Source organism: Oncorhynchus clarkii, chromosome 14 (genome assembly GCF_045791955.1).
Source record: "Oncorhynchus clarkii lewisi isolate Uvic-CL-2024 chromosome 14, UVic_Ocla_1.0, whole genome shotgun sequence".
NCBI classification, from domain to species: domain Eukaryota; kingdom Metazoa; phylum Chordata; class Actinopteri; order Salmoniformes; family Salmonidae; genus Oncorhynchus; species Oncorhynchus clarkii.
In genome coordinates, this window is record NC_092160.1 from 35,307,661 (window position 1) to 35,327,007 (window position 19,347).

General features: G+C 49.0%; 1 protein-coding gene across 1 annotated transcript in view; it reads right to left on the reverse strand.

Annotated features, from left to right (window-relative positions):
- Window positions 1–17,282, reverse strand: part of LOC139365887 (probable E3 ubiquitin-protein ligase MID2) — a 109,479-nt gene extending 92,197 nt beyond the window's left edge. The window contains exon 1 of the mRNA XM_071102944.1: window positions 17,077–17,282. The gene's annotated coding sequence lies outside the window, so the exon portion shown is untranslated. The remainder of the gene's footprint in view (window positions 1–17,076) is intronic.
- Window positions 17,283–19,347: the final 2,065 nt, after the last annotated feature.

Consider the following 19,347-nt stretch of genomic DNA (forward strand, 5'->3'; position numbering starts at 1 on the left):
GAGCAGCTTGGAGAGGGAGAGAGAGCAGCTTGGAGAGGGAGGGGGAGCGAGCAGCTTGGAGAGGGAGAGAGTGAGAGCAGCTTGGAGAGGGAGAGAGAGAGAGCAGCTTGGAGAGGGAGAGAGAGCAGCTTGGAGATGGAGAGAGAGCAGCTTGGAGATGGAGAGAGAGCAGCTTGGAGATGGAGAGAGAGCAGCTTGGAGATGGAGACAGAGCAGCTTGGAGATGGAGAGAGAGCAGCTTGGAGATGGAGACAGAGCAGCTTGGAGAAGGGGAGAGAGCAGCTTGGAAAAGGGGAGAGAGCAGCTTGGAGAAGGGGAGAGAGCAGCTTGGAGAGGGAGAGAGAGCAGCTTGGAGAAGGGGAGAGAGCAGCTTGGAGAGGGGGAGAGAGCAGCTTAGGGAGGGAGAGAGAGCAGCTTGGAGAAGGGGAGAGAGCAGCTTGGAGAGGGAGAGAGAGCAGCTTGGAGAAGGGGAGAGAGCAGCTTGGAGAGGGGGAGAGAGCAGCTTAGGGAGGGAGAGAGAGCAGCTTGGAGAGGGAGAGAGAGAGAGAGCAGCTTGGAGAGGGAGAGAGAGAGAGCAGCTTGGAGAGGGAGAGAGAGAGAGAGCAGCTTGGAGATGGAGAGAGCAGCTTGGAGAAGGGGAGAGAGCAGCTTGGAGAAGGGGAGAGAGCAGCTTGGAGAGGGAGAGAGAGCAGCTTGGAGAGGGAGAGAGAGCAGCTTGGAGAGGGAGAGAGAGCAGCTTGGAGATGGAGAGAGAGCAACTTGGAGAAGGGGAGAGAGCAGCTTGGAGAGGGGGAGAAAGAAGCTTGGAGAGGGGGAGAGCAGCTTAGGGAAGGAGAGAGAGCAGCTTGGAGAGGGAGAGAGAGCAGCTTGGAGAGGGAGGGGGAGCGAGCAGCTTGGAGAGGGAGAGAGTGAGAGCAGCTTGGAGAGGGAGAGAGAGAGAGCAGCTTGGAGAGGGAGAGAGAGCAGCTTGGAGATGGAGAGAGAGCAGCTTGGAGATGGAGAGAGAGCAGCTTGGAGATGGAGAGAGAGCAGCTTGGAGATGGAGACAGAGCAGCTTGGAGATGGAGAGAGAGCAGCTTGGAGATGGAGACAGAGCAGCTTGGAGAAGGGGAGAGAGCAGCTTGGAAAAGGGGAGAGAGCAGCTTGGAGAAGGGGAGAGAGCAGCTTGGAGAGGGAGAGAGAGCAGCTTGGAGAAGGGGAGAGAGCAGCTTGGAGAGGGGGAGAGAGCAGCTTAGGGAGGGAGAGAGAGCAGCTTGGAGAAGGGGAGAGAGCAGCTTGGAGAGGGAGAGAGAGCAGCTTGGAGAAGGGGAGAGAGCAGCTTGGAGAGGGGGAGAGAGCAGCTTAGGGAGGGAGAGAGAGCAGCTTGGAGAAGGGGAGAGAGCAGCTTGGAGAGGGAGAGAGAGAAAGCAGCTTGGAGAGGGAGAGAGAGAGAGCAGCTTGGAGAGGGAGAGAGAGAGCAGCTTGGAGATGGAGAGAGCAGCTTGGAGAAGGGGAGAGAGCAGCTTGGAGAAGGGGAGAGAGCAGCTTGGAGAGGGAGAGAGCAGCTTGGAGAGGGAGAGAGAGCAGCTTGGAGAGGGAGAGAGAGCAGCTTGGCGATGGAGAGAGAGCAGCTTGGAGAAGGGGAGAGAGCAGCTTGGAGAGGGGGAGAGAGCAGCTTGGAGAGGGGGAAAGCAGCTTAGGGAAGGAGAGAGAGCAGCTTGGAGAGGGAGAGAGAGCAGCTTGGAGAGGGAGGGGGAGCGAGCAGCTTGGAGAGGGAGAGAGAGAGCAGCTTGGAGAGGGAGAGAGAGAGAGCAGCTTGGAGAGGGAGAGAGAGCAGCTTGGAGATGGAGAGAGAGCAGCTTGGAGATGGAGAGAGAGCAGCTTGGAGATGGAGACAGAGCAGCTTGGAGAAGGGGAGAGAGCAGCTTGGAAAAGGGGAGAGAGCAGCTTGGAGAAGGGGAGAGAGCAGCTTGGAGAGGGAGAGAGAGCAGCTTGGAGAAGGGCAGAGAGCAGCTTGGAGAGGGGGAGAGAGCAGCTTAGGGAAGGAGAGAGAGCAGCTTGGAGAGGGACAGAGCAACTTGGAGAGGGAGAGAGAGCAGCTTGGGGAGGGAGAGAGCAGCTTGGGGAGGGAGAGAGCAGCTTGGGGAGGGAGAGAGCAGCTTGGGGAGGGAGAGAGAGCAGCTTAGGGAAGGAGAGAGAGCAGCTTAGGGAAGGAGAGAGAGCAGCTTAGGGAAGGAGAGAGAGCAGCTTAGGGAAGGAGAGAGAGCAGCTTGGGGAGGGAGAGAGAGCAGCTTGGGGAGGGAGAGAGCAGCTTGGGGAGGGAGAGAGAGCAGCTTGGGGAGGGAGAGAGAGCAGCTTGGAAAGAGAGAAAGAGCAGCTTGGAGAGGAGGAGAGAGCAATAGGGAGGGAGAGAGAGCAGCTTGGAGAGGGGGAGAGAGCAGCTTGGAGAGGGGGAGAGAGCAGCTTGGAGAGGGAGAGAGAGCAGCTTGGAGAGGGAGAGAGAGCAGCTTGGAGAGGGGGAGAGAGCAGCTTAGGGAAGGAGAGAGTGTGAAAGCATCCTGAAGGCACATTATGTCACTCCCCTTGGCAGCGTGCTCCAAGCCGATTGGCAGAGCCACAGAGTTCTGTCACATCACCCATTCATGATCTGTGCTCCTCTACAAGCGTCACACTTGAATGCATATTGTTTGCAAAGTTCATTTACAATACACATGGCCAAGCTCAGAGAGTCTTCAAACACGGCTTGTTACGTAGGCTCCTACAAACCTACATGTCAGTGTGCCAGCATGTAGAGAACCGATTGCAACCACAACTGTTGCTGCTGCTACTGTTCAACTAAAGGCCTTGTCTCGACAGCGTGACTGTCACTCAATAACATGTTGCGGATGGTGCTCCGTTGTTACAGCAAGAGACAACACTAGGGAGGGGGGGGGGGGGGGGGGGGGCAGATTTGTACCTTGTCAGCTCAGGGATTCGATCAAGCAACCTTTCCGGTTACTGGCCCAACACTCTAACCACTAGGCTACCTGCCGTCCAAGAGTAGAGGCACTTACAGAAGTTGCATGGGGAACATTTTTAGTAGCAAATTTAGCCTTTTATAAAACACATTTCATGCATTTTTACTTCATTTTACATGACAGGGAGACTTTGGCAGAATCTTTAATACTGCGCAAATGACTGGAATGACAGGCTACTTTCACACTGAGATCAATAAAAAGGACCTTGTCTTGAATATATCAATGGCCTAGTCCTAGGTGTGTGGAGAGACATTGTAGGCTACAATATGAGGAGGAAATTATAGTCCTAAAAATGCTTTCCAGTTTTACCAGACTCACCCCCAATGAAGCCCGGCTCACTCGTTGTTTATGTGCCAAAAGCCTATCTTTGTCTTGTTTTACTTTGTAAAACAATATTTGGTAGTTGATCTAATGTTGCTGTAGCCTTCAGCATAAAGATGAGTCTTCTCTTTTCAGCAGCAGCCATTTTCTTTCCAACCTGTGTTTTCTTGCGATTCTATTTTGCCGTGCGTTCCTGACTGGAGGCAATTTTTTTATTTTAAAAGAAGCTATTGATTCTCTGTGGCTAAATTACAGGCTGTCTAATGTGTTGTAGGCTATTCTGAATTATTTAAATTTGATTTCTGAATAGTCAGCAGTAATTCTAATTTCAATTTATCCCATGGTGCTGCAGGCTCCTCCAGAGACCTTTTGATCCTATAAGGAAATAAATGATGAAATGCAACGCCGGAGAGATGAGAGTTGCAGGCCCATGTCTATCAGAGCAGAGAGAGAGGCAGAGAGCATCCCATTCTAGTTCTGTGAGAGATACAGGCACGCTTGCATTGGTCTAAAACACAGGTTACAATGTTGTGCTGAACGATAAGGGGCCCGACCCGAATCAACTCTTAGAATATTACGCCGGGACTAAAAGTCAACTTTTTACCAAGTTTGTTTTTATTGGGGGGGTGGGGGGGGGGGGGGGCATGACGATTAACGAAGAAGAAACTCAAATGAACTTTGATTGCTTTTTATTTATCAATTTGTTACATATAAAAAAAAGTACCGGATCCCGACAGATAGGATACGGAACGAAACAGTCCAAAATGGAGAGGTGCCGTACGCTATTCCCAGCAGGATCATGCTCAAATTAAGCACGGCTCTCTCTACCATATAACAGTGAATAACAGCATTGATATTGAGACCAACAGTGCATTCAAATAGAATTGCTCGTCCCAGACGTAACATTTGTCCTATACAGAGGCGTTTTACATGCTTCATTTAACACAGTACACCACCCTGTTCTGAACATGCTGTTTTTATTATACACCAGAGTCCCGTTCTGCTGGGACTAACACCTCTACAGTCTCTATAGGTGGGATGGGGCCAGAGTCCCATTCTGCTGTGACTAACACCTCTACAGTCTCTATAGGTGGGATGGGGCCAGAGTCCCATTCTGCTGGGACTAACACCTCTACAGTCTCTATAGGTGGGATGGGGCCAGAGTCCCATTCTGCTGTGACTAACACCTCTACAGTCTCTATAGGTGGGATGGGGCCAGAGTCCCATTCTGCTGTGACTAACACCTCTACAGTCTCTATAGGTGGGATGGGGCCAGAGTCCCATTCTGCTGGGACTAACACCTCTACAGTCTCTATAGGTGGGATGGGGCCAGAGTCCCATTCTGCTGGGACTAACACCTCTACAGTCTCTATAGGTGGGATGGGGCCAGAGTCCCGTTCTGCTGTGACTAACACCTCTACAGTCTCTATAGGTGGGATGGGGCCAGAGTCCCATTCTGCTGGGACTAACACCTCTACAGTCTCTATAGGTGGGATGGGGCCAGAGTCCCATTCTGCTGTGACTAACACCTCTACAGTCTCTATAGGTGGGATGGGGCCAGAGTCCCGTTCTGCTGGGACTAACACCTCTACAGTCTCTATAGGTGGGATGGGGCCAGAGTCCCATTCTGCTGGGACTAACACCTCTACAGTCTCTATAGGTGGGATGGGGCCAGAGTCCCATTCTGCTGTGACTAACACCTCTACAGTCTCTATAGGTGGGATGGGGCCAGAGTCCCGTTCTGCTGTGACTAACACCTCTACAGTCTCTATAGGTGGGATGGGGCCAGAGTCCCATTCGGCTGTGACTAACACCTCTACAGTCTCTATAGGTGGGATGGGGCCAGAGTCCCATTCTGCTGGGACTAACACCTCTACAGTCTCTATAGGTGGGATGGGGCCAGAGTCCCGTTCTGCTGTGACTAACACCTCTACAGTCTCTATAGGTGGGATGGGGCCAGAGTCCCGTTCTGCTGTGACTAACACCTCTACAGTCTCTATAGGTGGGATGGGGCCAGAGTCCCGTTCTGCTGTGACTAACACCTCTACAGTCTCTATAGGTGGGATGGGGCCAGAGTCCCATTCGGCTGTGACTAACACCTCTACAGTCTCTATAGGTGGGATGGGGCCAGAGTCCCATTCTGCTGGGACTAACACCTCTACAGTCTCTATAGGTGGGATGGGGCCAGAGTCCCGTTCTGCTGTGACTAACACCTCTACAGTCTCTATAGGTGGGATGGGGCCAGAGTCCCGTTCTGCTGTGACTAACACCTCTACAGTCTCTATAGGTGGGATGGGGCCAGAGTCCCGTTCTGCTGTGACTAACACCTCTACAGTCTCTATAGGTGGGATGGGGCCAGAGTCCCGTTCTGCTGGGACTAACACCTCTACAGTCTCTATAGGTGGGATGAGGCCAGAGTCCCGTTCTGCTGGGACTAACACCTCTACAGTCTCTATAGGTGGGATGGGGCCAGAGTCCCATTCTGCTGGGACTAACACCTCTACAGTCTCTATAGGTGGGATGGGGCCAGAGTCCCGTTCTGCTGGGACTAACACCTCTACAGTCTCTATAGGTGGGATGGGGCCAGAGTCCCGTTCTGCTGTGACTAACACCTCTACAGTCTCTATAGGTGGGATGGGGCCAGAGTCCCGTTCTGCTGGGACTAACACCTCTACAGTCTCTATAGGTGGGATGGGGCCAGAGTCCCATTCTGCTGGGACTAACACCTCTACAGTCTCTATAGGTGGGATGGGGCCAGAGTCCCATTCTGCTGTGACTAACACCTCTACAGTCTCTATAGGTGGGATGGGGCCAGAGTCCCATTCTGCTGTGACTAACACCTCTACAGTCTCTATAGGTGGGATGGGGCCAGAGTCCCGTTCTGCTGGGACTAACACCTCTACAGTCTCTATAGGTGGGATGGGGCCAGAGTCCCATTCTGCTGGAACTAACACCTCTACAGTCTCTATAGGTGGGATGGGGCCAGAGTCCCATTCTGCTGTGACTAACACCTCTACAGTCTCTATAGGTGGGATGGGGCCAGAGTCCCGTTCTGCTGGGACTAACACCTCTACAGTCTCTATAGGTGGGATGGGGCCAGAGTCCCGTTCTGCTGGGACTGACACCTCTACAGTCTCTATAGGTGGGATGGGGCCAGAGTCCCGTTCTGCTGGGACTAACACCTCTACAGTCTCTATAGGTGGGATGGGGCCAGAGTCCCGTTCTGCTGGGACTAACACCTCTACAGTCTCTATAGGTGGGATGGGGCCAGAGTCCCATTCTGCTGGGACTAACACCTCTACAGTCTCTATAGGTGGGATGGGGCCAGAGTCCCATTCTGCTTTGACTAACACCTCTACAGTCTCTATAGGTGGGATGGGGCCAGAGTCCCGTTCTGCTGTGACTAACACCTCTACAGTCTCTATAGGTGGGATGGGGCCAGAGTCCCATTCTGCTGTGACTAACACCTCTACAGTCTCTATAGGTGGGATGGGGCCAGAGTCCCATTCTGCTGTGACTAACACCTCTACAGTCTCTATAGGTGGGATGGGGCCAGAGTCCCATTCTGCTGTGACTAACACCTCTACAGTCTCTATAGGTGGGATGGGGCCAGAGTCCCGTTCTGCTGTGACTAACACCTCTACAGTCTCTATAGGTGGGATGGGGCCAGAGTCCCATTCTGCTGTGACTAACACCTCTACAGTCTCTATAGGTGGGATGGGGCCAGAGTCCCATTCTGCTGTGACTAACACCTCTACAGTCTCTATAGGTGGGATGGGGCCAGAGTCCCATTCTGCTGTGACTAACACCTCTACAGTCTCTATAGGTGGGATGGGGCCAGAGTCCCATTCTGCTGGGACTAACACCTCTACAGTCTCTATAGGTGGGATGGGGCCAGAGTCCCATTCTGCTGGGACTAACACCTCTACAGTCTCTATAGGTGGGATGGGGCCAGAGTCCCATTCTGCTGTGACTAACACCTCTACAGTCTCTATAGGTGGGATGGGGCCAGAGTCCCGTTCTGCTGTGACTAACACCTCTACAGTCTCTATAGGTGGGATGGGGCCAGAGTCCCATTCTGCTGTGACTAACACCTCTACAGTCTCTATAGGTGGGATGGGGCCAGAGTCCCATTCTGCTGTGACTAACACCTCTACAGTCTCTATAGGTGGGATGGGGCCAGAGTCCCATTCTGCTGTGACTAACACCTCTACAGTCTCTATAGGTGGGATGGGGCCAGAGTCCCATTCTGCTGGGACTAACACCTCTACAGTCTCTATAGGTGGGATGGGGCCAGAGTCCCATTCTGCTGGGACTAACACCTCTACAGTCTCTATAGGTGGGATGGGGCCAGAGTCCCATTCTGCTGGGACTAACACCTCTACAGTCTCTATAGGTGGGATGGGGCCAGAGTCCCATTCTGCTGTGACTAACACCTCTACAGTCTCTATAGGTGGGATGGGGCCAGAGTCCCATTCTGCTGTGACTAACACCTCTACAGTCTCTATAGGTGGGATGGGGCCAGAGTCCCATTCTGCTGTGACTAACACCTCTACAGTCTCTATAGGTGGGATGGGGCCAGAGTCCCATTCTGCTGTGACTAACACCTCTACAGTCTCTATAGGTGGGATGGGGCCAGAGTCCCATTCTGCTGTGACTAACACCTCTACAGTCTCTATAGGTGGGTCTCTATAGGTGGGATGGGGCCAGAGTCCCATTCTGCTGTGACTAACACATCTACAGTCTCTATAGGTGGGATGGGGCCAGAGTCCCATTCTGCTGTGACTAACACCTCTACAGTCTCTATAGGTGGGATGGGGCCAGAGTCCCATTCTGCTGTGACTAACACCTCTACAGTCTCTATAGGTGGGATGGGGCCAGAGTCCCGTTCTGCTGTGACTAACACCTCTACAGTCTCTATAGGTGGGATGGGGCCAGAGTCCCATTCTGCTGGGACTAACACCTCTACAGTCTCTATAGGTGGGATGGGGCCAGAGTCCCGTTCTGCTGTGACTAACACCTCTACAGTCTCTATAGGTGGGATGGGGCCAGAGTCCCGTTCTGCTGTGACTAACACCTCTACAGTCTCTATAGGTGGGATGGGGCCAGAGTCCCGTTCTGCTGTGACTAACACCTCTACAGTCTCTATAGGTGGGATGGGGCCAGAGTCCCGTTCTGCTGTGACTAACACCTCTACAGTCTCTATACGTGGGATGGGGCCAGAGTCCCGTTCTGCTGTGACTAACACCTCTACAGTCTCTATAGGTGGGATGGGGCCAGAGTCCCATTCTGCTGGGACTAACACCTCTACAGTCTCTATAGGTGGGATGGGGCCAGAGTCCCGTTCTGCTGGGACTAACACCTCTACAGTCTCTATAGGTGGGATGGGGCCAGAGTCCCGTTCTGCTGTGACTAACACCTCTACAGTCTCTATAGGTGGGATGGGGCCAGAGTCCCATTCTGCTGGGACTAACACCTCTACAGTCTCTATAGGTGGGATGGGGCCAGAGTCCCATTCTGCTGTGACTAACACCTCTACAGTCTCTATAGGTGGGATGGGGCCAGAGTCCCATTCTGCTGGGACTAACACCTCTACAGTCTCTATAGGTGGGATGGGGCCAGAGTCCCGTTCTGCTGTGACTAACACCTCTACAGTCTCTATAGGTGGGATGGGGCCAGAGTCCCATTCTGCTGTGACTAACACCTCTACAGTCTCTATAGGTGGGATGGGGCCAGAGTCCCATTCTGCTGGGACTAACACCTCTACAGTCTCTATAGGTGGGATGAGGCCAGAGTCCCATTCTGCTGTGACTAACACCTCTACAGTCTCTATAGGTGGGATGGGGCCAGAGTCCCATTCTGCTGTGACTAACACCTCTACAGTCTCTATAGGTGGGATGAGGCCAGAGTCCCGTTCTGCTGTGACTAACACCTCTACAGTCTCTATAGGTGGGATGGGGCCAGAGTCCCATTCTGCTGTGACTAACACCTCTACAGTCTCTATAGGTGGGATGGGGCCAGAGTCCCATTCTGCTGTGACTAACACCTCTACAGTCTCTATAGGTGGGATGAGGCCAGAGTCCCGTTCTGCTGTGACTAACACCTCTACAGTCTCTATAGGTGGGATGGGGCCAGAGTCCCATTATGCTGTGACTAACACCTCTACAGTCTCTATAGGTGGGATGGGGCCAGAGTCCCGTTCTGCTGGGACTAACACCTCTACAGTCTCTATAGGTGGGATGGGGCCAGAGTCCCGTTCTGCTGTGACTAACACCTCTACAGTCTCTATAGGTGGGATGGGGCCAGAGTCCCATTCTGCTGTGACTAACACCTCTACAGTCTCTATAGGTGGGATGGGGCCAGAGTCCCGTTCTGCTGGGACTAACACCTCTACAGTCTCTATAGGTGGGATGGGGCCAGAGTCCCGTTCTGCTGTGACTAACACCTCTACAGTCTCTATAGGTGGGATGGGGCCAGAGTCCCATTCTGCTGTGACTAACACCTCTACAGTCTCTATAGCTGGGATGGGGCCAGAGTCCCGTTCTGCTGTGACTAACACCTCTACAGTCTCTATAGGTGGGATGGGGCCAGAGTCCCATTCTGCTGTGACTAACACCTCTACAGTCTCTATAGGTGGGATGGGGCCAGAGTCCCATTCTGCTGTGACTAACACCTCTACAGTCTCTATAGGTGGGATGGGGCCAGAGTCCCATTCTGCTGTGACTAACACCTCTACAGTCTCTATAGGTGGGATGGGGCCAGAGTCCCATTCTGCTGGGACTAACACCTCTACAGTCTCTATAGGTGGGATGGGGCCAGAGTCCCATTCTGCTGTGACTAACACCTCTACAGTCTCTATAGGTGGGATGGGGCCAGAGTCCCATTCTGCTGTGACTAACACCTCTACAGTCTCTATAGGTGGGATGGGGCCAGAGTCCCGTTCTGCTATGACTAACACCTCTAAAGTCTCTATAGGTGGGATGGGGCCAGAGTCCCATTCTGCTGTGACTAACACCTCTACAGTCTCTATAGGTGGGATGGGGCCAGAGTCCCATTCTGCTGTGACTAACACCTCTACAGTCTCTATAGGTGGGATGGGGCCAGAGTCCCGTTCTGCTGTGACTAACACCTCTACAGTCTCTATAGGTGGGATGGGGCCAGAGTCCCATTCTGCTGTGACTAACACATCTACAGTCTCTATAGGTGGGATGGGGTCAGAGTCCCATTCTGCTGTGACTAACACCTCTACAGTCTCTATAGGTGGGATGGGGCCAGAGTCCCATTCTGCTGTGACTAACACCTCTACAGTCTCTATAGTTGGGATGGGGCCAGAGTCCCATTCTGCTGTGACTAACACCTCTACAGTCTCTATAGGTGGGATGGGGCCAGAGTCCCGTTCTGCTGTGACTAACACCTCTACAGTCTCTATAGGTGGGATGGGGCCAGAGTCCCATTCTGCTGTGACTAACACCTCTACAGTCTCTATAGGTGGGATGGGGCCAGAGTCCCATTCTGCTGTGACTAACACCTCTACAGTCTCTATAGGTGGGATGGGGCCAGAGTCCCGTTCTGCTGTGACTAACACCTCTACAGTCTCTATAGGTGGGATGGGGCCAGAGTCCCATTCTGCTGTGACTAACACCTCTACAGTCTCTATAGGTGGGATGGGGCCAGAGTCCCATTCTGCTGTGACTAACACCTCTACAGTCTCTATAGGTGGGATGGGGCCAGAGTCCCATTCTGCTGTGACTAACACCTCTACAGTCTCTATAGGTGGGATGAGGCCAGAGTCCCGTTCTGCTGTGACTAACACCTCTACAGTCTCTATAGGTGGGATGGGGCCAGAGTCCCATTATGCTGTGACTAACACCTCTACAGTCTCTATAGGTGGGATGGGGCCAGAGTCCCGTTCTGCTGGGACTAACACCTCTACAGTCTCTATAGGTGGGATGGGGCCAGAGTCCCGTTCTGCTGTGACTAACACCTCTACAGTCTCTATAGGTGGGATGGGGCCAGAGTCCCATTCTGCTGTGACTAACACCTCTACAGTCTCTATAGGTGGGATGGGGCCAGAGTCCCGTTCTGCTGGGACTAACACCTCTACAGTCTCTATAGGTGGGATGGGGCCAGAGTCCCGTTCTGCTGTGACTAACACCTCTACAGTCTCTATAGGTGGGATGGGGCCAGAGTCCCATTCTGCTGTGACTAACACCTCTACAGTCTCTATAGCTGGGATGGGGCGAGAGTCCCGTTCTGCTGTGACTAACACCTCTACAGTCTCTATAGGTGGGATGGGACCAGAGTCCCATTCTGCTGTGACTAACACCTCTACAGTCTCTATAGGTGGGATGGGGCCAGAGTCCCATTCTGCTGTGACTAACACCTCTACAGTCTCTATAGGTGGGATGGGGCCAGAGTCCCATTCTGCTGGGACTAACACCTCTACAGTCTCTATAGGTGGGATGGGGCCAGAGTCCCATTCTGCTGTGACTAACACCTCTACAGTCTCTATAGGTGGGATGGGGCCAGAGTCCCATTCTGCTGTGACTAACACCTCTACAGTCTCTATAGGTGGGATGGGGCCAGAGTCCCGTTCTGCTGTGACTAACACCTCTAAAGTCTCTATAGGTGGGATGGGGCCAGAGTCCCATTCTGCTGTGACTAACACCTCTACAGTCTCTATAGGTGGGATGGGGCCAGAGTCCCATTCTGCTGTGACTAACACCTCTACAGTCTCTATAGGTGGGATGGGGCCAGAGTCCCGTTCTGCTGTGACTAACACCTCTACAGTCTCTATAGGTGGGATGGGGCCAGAGTCCCATTCTGCTGTGACTAACACATCTACAGTCTCTATAGGTGGGATGGGGTCAGAGTCCCATTCTGCTGTGACTAACACCTCTACAGTCTCTATAGGTGGGATGGGGCCAGAGTCCCATTCTGCTGTGACTAACACCTCTACAGTCTCTATAGTTGGGATGGGGCCAGAGTCCCATTCTGCTGTGACTAACACCTCTACAGTCTCTATAGGTGGGATGGGGCCAGAGTCCCGTTCTGCTGTGACTAACACCTCTACAGTCTCTATAGGTGGGATGGGGCCAGAGTCCCATTCTGCTGTGACTAACACCTCTACAGTCTCTATAGGTGGGATGGGGCCAGAGTCCCATTCTGCTGTGACTAACACATCTACAGTCTCTATAGTTGGGATGGGGCCAGAGTCCCATTCTGCTGTGACTAACACCTCATAGTGTGTAGTGAGAGGTTAGCCATGTCACAATGTGTAGTGAGAGGTTAGCCATGTCACAATGTGTAGTGAGAGGTTAGCCATGTCATAGAGAGAGGTTAGCCATGTCACAATGTGTAGTGAGAGGTTAGCCATGTCACAATGTGTAGTGAGAGGTTAGCCATGTCAGAGTGAGAGGTAAGCTGGCCATGTCATAGTGTATGTTGAGGGGTGGGGTGATGTGGGGGGGGGGGGGTAGATTGATATTTACATATATATGTACCATCCCTTATCCATTTGGCTCCAACCATAAACAAGTCTTCTATCAAGTTCATTCAATTTGCCATGCAGTCATAAAAACACTACCCACATCTACAGAACTTCCAGCTTGTTTCAGCTGTCATATCACAGCCCCTGTGATATGGCACCCCATTCCCTATATAGTGCACTGTATCTCAAGGGTCAACACACAGCGGTTATACAACAATAGAGAACCCTTTTAACGTAACGGTTGATCTATCCAACTCCCTTGACTGTCCCCTGAAGTGTTTACACAACAGCCCCAACAACAATAACAGGGCAAGATCGAAGCCAAACAGGGACAGACCACACACTGTTTTCTGCCTGTTACAGTAGCAGTCCATCTCCTACTTTAACCCCCTACTGGGTACAGAGAGAGAGCAGACAAAACACATTCTGCCAGGCCCTAACGGCTCCCTATTCCCTGCATAGTGTACGACCTATGACCAGGGCCTATGGGGCTCTATACAGTAGAGGGAATAGGATAGCACTTAGGATGTAAACAAACAGTCAGGAGGAATCTACTGTACGGTCAATTCAAAAACGGTAACCGTTCTATAACAAGCTAGTCACGCCTCCTTCTTTTTGTTTGCGCTTGTTTTGTTAGGGTTTGAAATGTGAATGAGAAGTCTGATTTATCTGATGTGAAACTGAGCTAAAGAGGGAAGTCATGTGATGTTAGGAGAGCGATAAGGGGAGCTACAGTAATAGCCTACACAACTGTATCAGGGCTGGAGCCAGGGCACTCTAACCTGATCCACTCCACAGTACAGTCCACAGTAGGGCTGGAGCCAGGGCACTCTAACCTAATCCACTCCACAGTACAGTCCACAGTACAGTCCACAGTAGGGCTGGAGACAGGGCACCCTAACCTAATCCACTCCACAGTACAGTCCACAGTACAGTCCACAGTACAGTCCACAGTAGGGTTGGAGCCAGGGCACCCTAACCTAATCCACTCCACAGTACAGTCCACAGTAGGGCTGGAGACAGGGCACTCTAACCTAATCCACTCCACAGTACAGTCCACAGTACAGTCCACAGTAGGGTTGGAGACAGGGCACTCTAACCTAGTACAGTCCACAGTAGGGCTGGAGACAGGGCACTCTAACCTAATCCACTCCACAGTACAGTCCACAGTACAGTCCACAGTAGGGCTGGAGACAGGGCACTCTAACCTAATCCACTCCACAGTACAGTCCACAGTACAGTCCACAGTAGGGTTGGAGCCAGGGCACTCTAACCTAATCCACTCCACAGTACAGTCCACAGTAGGGCTGGAGACAGGGCACCCTAACCTAATCCAATCCACAGTACAGTCTACAGTACAGTCCACAGTAGGGTTGGAGCCAGGGCACTCTAACCTAATCCAATCCACAGTACAGTCTACAGTACAGTCCACAGTAGGGCTGGAGACAGGGCACTCTAACCTAATCCACTCCACAGTACAGTACGCTGCTTCTTCATTAGAAATACACTGATTGGCTGGTGAGGCTACTGCATTTGGTTAGTTGTTCTCTCTCAGACAATACTGAGGGAAGAGATATAATGATACATTAAATCTAGAAATATTGTATGACCTGCTCGGTTGTAGAAAAACAGCAATTGATCTAAACAGTGCTCTGACGCAACAGGCTGCAGTAAATGGACCAGGATAAAAGGCCAGGATGATAGGCCAGGATGATAGGCCAGGATGATAGGCCAGGATGATAGGCCAGGATGATAGGCCAGGATGATAGGCCAGGATGATAGGCCAGGATGATAGGCCAGGATGGGGGGGCAGGTAGCCTAGTGGATCAAATCCCTGTTCCTAGGCTGTCATTGTAAATAGGAATTTGTTCTTAACTGACTTGCCTAGTTAAATAAAATACAATTTTTAAAAATGGCCAGGGTAGAAGGACCTATTGAAGAAGAAAGAAAACAAAAACAGGGAAGTGGTTATAACCACAAGGGACCATGGGACATTTCATTATTTGTATTGAATTCAACATTGTGTTTTAAAAGCATTGGCTGTATGTTTTGACAGATTATACTGTAGCAGATGCAACAGTATCATGGCAATCCTTCAGCTATGTGTCGAATCATGAGAGCTGCTCATGTGATCTTCTACTCAAATACCCATAAGGTATTTCAACCTCACAACATTGTCCAGATTTAAAAAAAAAAAAAAAAAAAAAAAATTAATTAAAAAAAACATATTAAACTTTATTTAACCAGGAAAAGACCCTTGAAGTTAGAAACCTCTTTTGGGAAGGGGCCAGTCAGTACACGTAACACAACACATTAAAAACAATTACAATGGTCAATCTTATTATTATTATTATTATTATACTGTCGAGGCCATATAAAGCATGATCAATTGACTTGAGAGAATTAAATCGACAAGTCAAATTCAAATGGACATGAGCGTGGTGCCACTGCCACTGAGAGTACAGTGGAGAGAACTTGAGCACTGAGCAGCGGAACTCTGACCATTTCGTTGCCACAGATTTATTACAGGACTTGCTCTGTTGAATGTATGAGTTTTGATTTTCAAAGTCAAACCTTATTGAGCTCGATTGCCTATCAAAATGTTGTGAATTAACATAATATTTTAGGAACATCAGACATATTATACTTTGATTTACATCTTCAGGAAAGCAAAACACAAGTCGCACAGTAGCCTAGCTCAAAGGCAGGCAGATGGCGATATTGAGTCGTTGTCATCTTACAGTCCAAACGCATTGTATGCATCTGGCAATAGTATCCCTCGTGGACTGGTTCATACCTAAACCATTCTCCATTCAGGTTGTGTAGGCTACAATTTACTATTTAACTTGATTTAATTATGAGACGGGGGAACATTTGAAGGAAATGTGCGTACTTTCCTTATGAGTCACCATTTTCCACCACCATGCTAGTGACTAAATGCTAATCCCGGATGTTGTTTATCATGTTCAGCCAATCAGGTTGAAACTAGCAGACCAGGGGTTCCGTTTCTTTTACAGCATGTTTATTTTAGCAGCATGGCATTAGTGGAAACCAGGACTGTTCTCAGGGCAGACCTGGTTGTAGCTAGATATGTTTAAGTCGAGTAGGGGAGAATTTTTGAAAACCCTAACCATTTTCGTTAAAAAAAACTTTGTCGCCTAACCTTACACTTTAATTATCCTAACCTGCAACGAAAAGTAACTTCTGCTAGTCAAAACAGGCTGACCTGCCCTGAGAATAGTATTGGTTTTGACTAATGTAATACAGGTTAGGGGTGAAAAAACAGACTGGCTGAAGGCATTACACAACATTTTGCCACTAGCATCATGATGGAAAATTGTGTTTCATAAGGAAAGTATGCATATTTTCAGTTTTTTTTCCCGCCTTCTAGCCATTAAATAATGTTAAGGAGGAAATCGATGCCTACGCAGTTTGAATGGAGAAGGATTTCAGTACGACCTGGTCCATGAGGGATACGAATGTAGCCTATTGCCGGCTGCATACCATGCCTTTGGACGGTAATATGAAAACTACTCAATATTGCCAGCTGCTGGCCTTTGGGCTAAAAGTAGCCTATGCTTCAGAGTCAGACAACAGGGCTATTGTCCACTAAAATGGCACATCATGACAAACCACACATTCCAAAGGCACGGGATGACAACAGCTAGCTTATTGACTCATCATATTCTATTGATCATTGGAATGACAGCGGTTATCCATAAATCAAAATGACAGTCCGTCTATGCGCAATGGCACAAATGATTTGCCCACATAGCATACACGTGCAATAGGGTTGTTGTTTGTTTCGTTCATAGTCTATGGCTCAAAACCAACCGCAGCCAGAACAACAACCGATCAACACAATGCTTCGATTTGCCAAAAAAACAAACACTGGATCCAGCGGAACTTTAGAACATATTTAAACAATAGAATATAACCCCATATGAGAAAGTTATATTCCGATCGGTCTATTTAAAGTTATAATGCATTCCGGTTATGATTATTTTAGTAACAGCCAGCATACCTCTGACATAGCCTATTCATTCTGATTCACTCTCAACTCTTTCCACTGATTCAGATCCTCTCTCTCACAAAGCGAAAGACTAACCCAAATAGGAGAAGGTTATGCCCGTGATTTCCCAATAATAGCTAAAGTAGACTACTTTCTTCTTATCATACTCCCGTTTCCCCACCAAGCACTGCAGAATGAACATAAAACCGACCAACACTCACTGAGATAGCGCGATGGGAGGGGTTAGAGGCACCTACCAGCTTTATATGCCCAACATTATTTTCTTCTGTCATCTTGAAACAGTCGAAAACGAAGTTAAGAAACACTTGGATCGAACAGAAGTGGAAGAGCCCCGGTTATGTGACACAAACAGCGTTGCTCCGTTCAGTTCTGTTCCCGCTCGCTCTCGACGCAAGCAACTGCGAACCTCCCTGACTGCGCATTCACTCACCGTCCGTGAAAGCTCACAGGCTTGTATATTTAACTTTAGAAAAACGAGAGAGTGAGAGAGAGAGAGGAGAGAGAGAGAAGAGGCAGACAATCGCAGGAAAGCGGCTCCTCCTACCAATACAATGCGAAAACCCTAAAACCACAGATCTGATCTACAAGCGCAGCGCAGGCAGGCGGGCTCATACTCGTCCTAGCCTACATACACCGGGCAGTAGAGAGATCAGCTGTAACCAACCCCTAAGAACCAGCACCATCACTGTAAATGTCAACTTCATGGAATTGATGGGATCGTTAATGAAAATGGAATTGCCTCGTCTTCTAATGACGATGATATGTCTAGGGTAGGCTTCTCACCCTTATTTTAATGAAACTCTACTGTATGATGCAAGGACAGGTAATACTGTTGTTGAAGTTTAAGGCAGTTTCATATATAGCCTCCTGTTGACTCATTCATATGGTTAAGAGCTTGTTAAATAAATGGTTTAGAATAGAATATAGCCTATAATAATAATACTAATATAATAGAAGATTACTTAATGAATTTACAAGTGTTACCTTGAAAATGTTTCAAGTTTACTTTTTTATTCTATGAGAATACATTCCAAAAAATGCCCTAAATATAGCCCCCTTTGTTGAGGGTCTCTGTGTCTGTACTTTGTCCTCTTGTCTACTCTACAAAGTGAAAGTGGAAACAATGTACAGTAAGTGATTAGGTCACCACTGTTTTCTAGCACAGTGCTCTTGAGTCTAAAAAGTTGCAAGTCCTGCCTCTTTCCGACTCAAAGATGAGAGAATTAACACAGCCACACTCCAACACACTCCAGTCACAGCACAACTCTGAGCTCTGGGTCCCCATAGGCTCTGGGTTTCATAATGCCTCATTCTTCATAGGAAAAGCACCCACACATCGGAGTCTGCTTGTAGCAGGTGCGTGGGAATAAGTCAGTGATGTCTAAAATGCTTGGAGGAAGGCCAAGAGGCACATAGAGGTCAACTAAAGGTCAACTATGACTTAATTAGACAGTGATAATGACAACAGGTCAACTATAGCTTAATTAGACAGTGATACTGACAACAGGTCAACTATAGCTTAATTAGACAGTGATACTGACAACAGGTCAACTAAAGGTCAACTATAGCTTAATTAGACAGTGATAATGACAACAGGTCAACTATAGCTTAATTAGACAGTGATACTGACAACAGGTCAACTATAGCTTAATTAGACAGTGATACTGACAACAGGTCAACTAAAGGTCAACTATAGCTTAATTAGACAGTGATACTGACAACAGGTCAACTATAGCTTAATTAGACAGTGATACTGACAACAGGTCAACTATAGCTTAATTAGACAGTGATAATGACAACAGGTCAACTATAGCTTAATTAGACAGTGATACTGACAACAGGTCAACTAAAGGTCAACTATAGCTTAATTAGACAGTGATACTGACAACAGGTCAACTATAGCTTAATTAGACAGTGATACTGACAACAGGTCAACTATAGCTTAATTAGACAGTGATAATGACAACAGGTCAACTATAGCTTAATTAGACAGTGATAATGACAACAGGTCAACTATAGCTTAATTAGACAGTGATACTGACAACAGGTCAACTATAGCTTAATTAGACAGTGATACTGACAACAGGTCAACTATAGCTTAATTAGACAGTGATAATGACAACAGGTCAACTATAGCTTAATTAGACAGTGATAATGACAACAGGTCAACTATAGCTTAATTAGACAGTGATAATGACAACAGGTCAACTATAGCTTAATTAGACAGTGATAATGACAACAGGTCAACTATAGCTTAATTAGACAGTGATAATGACAACAGGTCAAATATAGCTTAATTAGACAGTGATAATGACAACAGGTCAACTATAGCTTAATTAGACAGTGATAATGACAACAAGTCAACTATAGCTTAATTAGACAGTGATACTGACAACAGGTCAACTATAGCTTAATTAGACAGTGATACTGACAAAAGGTCAACTATAGCTTAATTAGACAGTGATACTGACAACAGGTCAACTATAGCTTAATTAGACAGTGATAAT